Source organism: Lipophrys pholis (genome assembly GCF_963383615.2).
Source record: "Lipophrys pholis genome assembly, chromosome: 17".
NCBI classification, from domain to species: Eukaryota; Metazoa; Chordata; class Actinopteri; order Blenniiformes; family Blenniidae; genus Lipophrys; species Lipophrys pholis.
Window position 1 is genome coordinate 20,405,071 of NC_137643.1, and position 6,217 is coordinate 20,411,287.

Genomic DNA, 6,217 nt, shown 5'->3' on the forward strand with positions numbered 1-6,217 from the left:
CTAAAGTGACAACAAGTGTGCAATTTACACTTGCTGCACTCGTGAAGGACTTTTAGAATGAATCAGTCATTTAAAAAGAAATATAAATTAGTCCGATTTCACGTCAAAGCTTTGAAGACGGCTGATGAAAAAAAAATAAATGTTGCTGTCTTCAAACCGCTGGCCATGTTTCTCTCAACTTTCAGTTGTATATATATATTAAATTATTTTATTTTATTTTATTTTATTTTATTTTTTTAACAAAATGTAGCCAAGGATATCAGTGGTTCAATGTTTGTTTAATAGTCAGAGTTTTTAAAAAAAGTTAATCGAAGCAAAACACAGATACCTTAAAACCGTGCCTGAGAAAGCCTCCAGTCGCACAGGAGCAGGTCTGAATTATTTAAAAAGGAGCTGCAAGACTGCTGACTGTTGGCGAGGCAGAGATGTGCTTTCTGATCAGGCAGTGGGGCTGAATTCGCCCGAAGCTGGCTGATAATGGATGTAACCTTCATTAAAAATCAAGGTTGTACAGGGAGTTAAACACGAGGTCCATTAGTGCCCTCGCTCTGGAGGTTTCACGCTACGCCACTCCTTTGTGCTGCCATGTTTGACACAAAAGGTGTCATGACAGATTCCTTTGTGTTATTAATCAAAGTCTAGTGAGACAGTACGTCGGCAGGCAGGTTTGGGGTGGTATAAAGTTGTTCCATAAATAAATTGAACATTTTACATAAAGGGCCCTTAACTCCAGGGAATGAAAAATAAAAACATGACTTAAAATCAAGAAATTACCAAGAATAAAGGTGTTTAAAATCGCTATACATTAATAGTTGGACCCAGTTTTAACCGATTAGGTGCTTAGAATTTGTCTCAGGAATTTATTCAGTGAATTTGATTCTGGTTATTTTGCATTTCTAGACATTTAAATCTCATTTGGATGAAAGGTTAAGTGATTTCTTCAAACTGCAATCTGTCTTTGTGGTAATTGTGTTTATTCTTTGGCTTCATTATGTCTTATTTAAATGACTTTGAATATCTTTTTATTGAAGCTTTGAGTCCCATTTGGATCATTTATGTATGTATTTACATCTCATATGTCTCTTTTTGTCATTTACTTTAGTTAGTTCATATATTTAAGACATTTTGAGTCACTTTTTGATTGTTATGTGTGTTTTTACATTCATTTGCTATCTCTTTGACTCATTTAACATCTTTTTTTAAATAAATACCACCTTTTTCTGCCAGTTATGAATCATATTTGTAAGACTTTGAAGAACAATATATCTTGTTTGATCTTATTTTTGGTCATGACAATGTACATTTCTTGGATTAGAGGAGAAGAGTCTTGACTTTTTAACTTAAAAAAAAAAGTTTATACTAGCAGTAGGCTCTATGTTCTCTAATTTATTATAGTTTCATCTGTTCTCTTAATATTGTAGGAGGTTTTTTTTTCTTAAAATTGTTGTTGCATGGAACATTTTGCACAAAGGGCCATGAGAGCGTCATTTACACGCATATTTTATACAAAAAGAAAATTCAAAATAGCAGAGAGATATCGGTTGAATGTTCACAAGGAATGCAGATCAGACACTGAAGTGAAGTTACAGTATTCTAAGCGGTACAGAGCAGGTCTCTGCAGGCTGCCTCCGAGTGCCATCGTGCGGTCACTGTGTGGTACTGCAGCCGGTCCATTCTGACCTCCTTACCTCCTAAAATAGAGTCGAATCCATCAGAAACAATAGAAAATAGGAAACATGAGATTCATATTGTTTGGAGTGAAAAGAAAACTGCTAAAAATGTGATTTTAAAAAAAAGTGTGTTTTCCTCATAGATGCATTTGAATGACGGTTGCCAGACAACAGCGTGAGCAATGACGTCAGACGAAGGTGACTCATCCTCTTGGCGCGCTCGTGTGTGTGTGTGTGTGTGTGTGTGTGTGTGTGTGTGTGTGTGTGTGTGTGTGTGTGTGTGTGTGTGTGTGTGTGTGTGTGTGTGTGTGTGTGTGTGTGTGTGTGTGTGTGTGTGTGTGTGCAGGTGTTGGAGAGACTCAGTGAAGAAATCACTCTGGACATCCACGTGTTTTATTCTATGTAACAAAAATAATGACATTGTTTTGTTTTTGTTCTAGAATTCTAATAATAAAAAAAAAAAAAAAAAAAGCAACAACAAAAAAAAAAAATCATCCGACTGGGACAGGAACACATTTTTACATTTTAAGAGAAATTCTATTGCACACAACCGAGCACAAAATGATCCCTTATGGAGAGAAGAAGAAAAAAAAAAAATGAGTCAGACCCCCCCCACCAAACACTGGATGGCTGACGAGCTGCGTCACATCGCAATACGGCGAGCTGAATGTAACGCAACCGCATCCTTGGCACGTGAAACCCCAGGAGAGAAGAGAGTGGATGGCGGACTGCGGGAGAGAAACCGGGGGGGGGGGGGGGGGGGGGGGGGGGGGGCAGGGGAGACACTCGTCTCTCGTGCTAATGAGGATGGACAGAGTCTGATCAACACGTTCTGACGCTAATCTGTTCCAATCAGCCTACTTTACCACTCCTGGCCAAGGCTGATTGGTCGCGCCGAATCAAAACATTCCCAACAAGAGGCGACAGTGTAGGAAGGACTGATTGGACCTTCATGCCTGCACTTTTCAACGCCTTTCATTCAGTTTGTGTTTGAGTCCATCAATGTGATTAATTTCAAGTCTTGCTTCAACAGGAGTCAATACATAAGATGTTTTCAAGGAGTTTTAAAGCTGCACTACTAACGTTTTCCATTATTCATTTGCTGTAATATACATAATGACACATTTGTACGCTAGGGGGCAGTGGTGAGTCATGGTAGAGTATGAATCTTAAATTTATCAAAGATGACCGTTAATAATTATGACTGCACTTCTTGGGTTTGGATGTTCTCGATTTTGTGCGCTCTGATCTTTCCACCATCTAGTGGTGAAAAGTGGTATTACACGATTTCAGTTAAGTGGAAACACTAGCGCTCAGTCTCTTCTCGTCTTCCGCATAACGGTATTGAGAGTTTCCCTTTTTGGTTTGTCGTTAGCAATACGCATCTTATTTTGACAAATGTAGGTTTTAAATAACAAACCCATGGACAAGAATCAGTGATAATGTGAAAATATAGGAAATCTGCCATCCACTGTAACTGATGTGTGGCATGAGCACGACTTCGGAGTTAATTGTGGCATTTTCATTTTCGGATTCAGCCGAAGTGAAAGGAATGGCTACGCAACAAACGTCATCATGGGTATTAGCTCGAGACGTTATCATATTTTTAGCTCCGTTTCCATAATGTTGTCTTCACCTCCAGTTGTAATGTGGACAAAACGAATGCAAGCATGACTCGTTACACCATCTTAGGTTACAAAATGGTATTACAAGACTGTTCAAGGTGAAGCTAGTTGAATGCTTGCAAATGCTAGCAGATACACGTTTAGCTACACGCATAAACTGTGGATGGCGGATTGGTTTTTGTGGCCATTGGTTGGTAGAATGAGTTTTTATTCATCTCGCATTTTAATGTCGACTTTGTGAACCGTCACTGTGAACACGGGGGGAGTCTGCATCTGTGTTGTTCATCTGTAACTTGTGGGTATGGATAACAAATCAGTATGGGCTAACGAGACAATAGCATGACTCACGACACCATTTTGTGGTACAACGTGGTATTGCAAGAATGGACACGGGAAGGATAGTTGGTTAGCCTGTTAAGGTTAGCAGATATACCTGAAGAAAAACACAAACTGCACAAATGTCGATGAAAGTTTTAAATGTTGAGTGGTTCTCAATCACTCACAGTCCGCTCCCACGCCCAATGCAAAAGCCCACCCCTCCCCCACCCACCGAATGACCCATCGACGCTGCTCGCCAGTGAAAGCTAAGCCCCTCCCATGAGTACAAGTTGTTGGAAACTGCAACAGCAGGCGCAGAGAACGACGACGCATGCCTCGTCGGAGACGATGCGTACCGTGTTTACCAGCGGATCACGAAAGCGAAAGTGTGTGCGTGCGAGTGGGTAATAATACTCAGAGCTCCCGTGTGACGATTTACACAGATCTGTAGTTTTTTTGTTTTCTTTTCTTTACAAAGTCGGACTAAGGACTGAGGCGTCGCTCGTTACACAAATGATACAAATACAAAACACGTTAGCACCCGCACAAGTGCAACACACACACACGCATACGCACACACACACACACACACACACTCACACACACACACACACACACACTCAACACTCACACACACACACACACACACACCTCTCACATACACTCAGTAGCTGTGTCGTCATATGAAATTAGGTCTATACTAGAGTTACATTTACATGTTATATTAGTTTATATTCATAAATACGATTACAGTCGTATTGTAATGTACATGTAGGATTATCGTTACACTATCACACATGGGGGCGGGGCTCTTTCTGCAGCTGACGGGAAGGAGCGAGCTGATTGGTCGGGTGAAGAGGAGGAGGCGATCTGATTCGCAGAACGCAGGTGTTTGATGAAAAGTCTCAGCCAGCTGACGATACTTGGGAATATTGTTGCGTGGTTTTTACCAACACTCTGTCATCTTATCGTCGTTCTGAAAATCAGCAGTGAGTGTGAGAACCTCCAGTTGACTGCCATTCTTTTTGAATCGGTTGAAACTGAAATATGGGAAGTCTTTCTCATTTGATTGTCAGATACAGCACACCGTAACGATGAAAACATGATCGTCTTTACAAACTTTGCCATTTTTGAATGGTGATTAATATTTGAACCTCGCTGATCTCGCCCCCAAAAGCAACTGAATCAACCCAACTGGTCTTGGTATTTTGCCTTGGAAGACGTTTTTGTCCCTTATCCAGGCAGCTTCATTATCTCGTCTGAGTGATGGGGTATTTAAAGTCTTCCCAAGTTTGCCTGTTAACTGGTCAAGTCGGTTCAGCTCTGTTGAGTTTTAACCATGTGGTCGTTGAAGTCTCATGAAGCCACATGGGGTTCAGTTGAGCTCGGTTGTGGTTGGCCGGTTGTTTCAAAGGGTCATGGTCAATCAGAAGGGGCTTCGTTTGAACCCCATGTGACTCCACAGTGAAGGTCGTTGCAACACAATGCTAATGCAGTTTGTAAATAGCTCTATATTAACATCGCGTTTCCGACCACTGTTTTTGGCTCCTGCTTGGCCGACAAAAATCTACTCCGCAGCACATGACACAAGGTGGATTGGCATGTGATTGCTAGCACTCTTGTGTCCATACACGTCTGTAAATATGAAACTGAAGCCAACCAATACAGACGTTGGGGTGGAAGGGCTCCCTGGTTTAGGACTGTTTGAAGAAAAAGTGCTATTTGTATGTTGGCACAATTCCGCATACACCTCAAATAAGCCAAATGCCAAGTAAAAGCTAACGTTTTTTTCACACTCAGTTGGGTTCATAAAAATGGAATTCCTCCATTTTCATTTGACTAAATGTCAACTGATCTCCTGCACAGGTCGACAAAGGTACAAAAAAACAGCACAAAAACTGAAGACATCTAACGAAACCAAGGCCAAACATCCTTTCAAACGTTCATCCTCTATGCAGATGATGTTAATGTGTGTTAACACCAATATTCCTACTGCTAATTTTGTGTTTTGTATACATTTTATAGGCTGTTGGTGAGTTCTCTCCTGGTCACAATGACCATTTCTTTGTTTTGTATTATTATAGTATTTTATTTACATCCTTTGGTTCAAACAAACTAGACTGAAATGAAATTACCTGCATGTTTTATATCTCCTGGTTGAAGCTGATGCAGAAACAAGAACGGTAGCAATGTTCTGAGTATCGTCGAACATCGAAATTAATGCCGTTTATACATTTTTGTCGCGTGTTCCGCTTTGTGTAGAAGTTGGTTCGTCTTTATCTTACATCAGCAGGTATATTGACCTGTTATCTGCAAACCCCCAGTTCCCAATACAACCTTTTGCTCTTTTTCACATTGATTTCAGATGCCAGTTTGGCAAAGTTCCTCTCCCTCTGCCTACTATCAAAGAGCTTCCTCTCTGACATTTATGGAGGAAAAAGACCAAAAAAAAGGAGCCGGGGGGGGGGGGGGGTCAGTCGGTGGAGCGCGCAGGACAGTGGGAGAGGAGGAACAAGCAAAGATTTCTGCTTTTCATGTGAGTCGCCGAGGCAGGTTTGGCCTTTTGGAGAAATAGCGTTTCTGTCACAAGGCCAGTAACTTCTG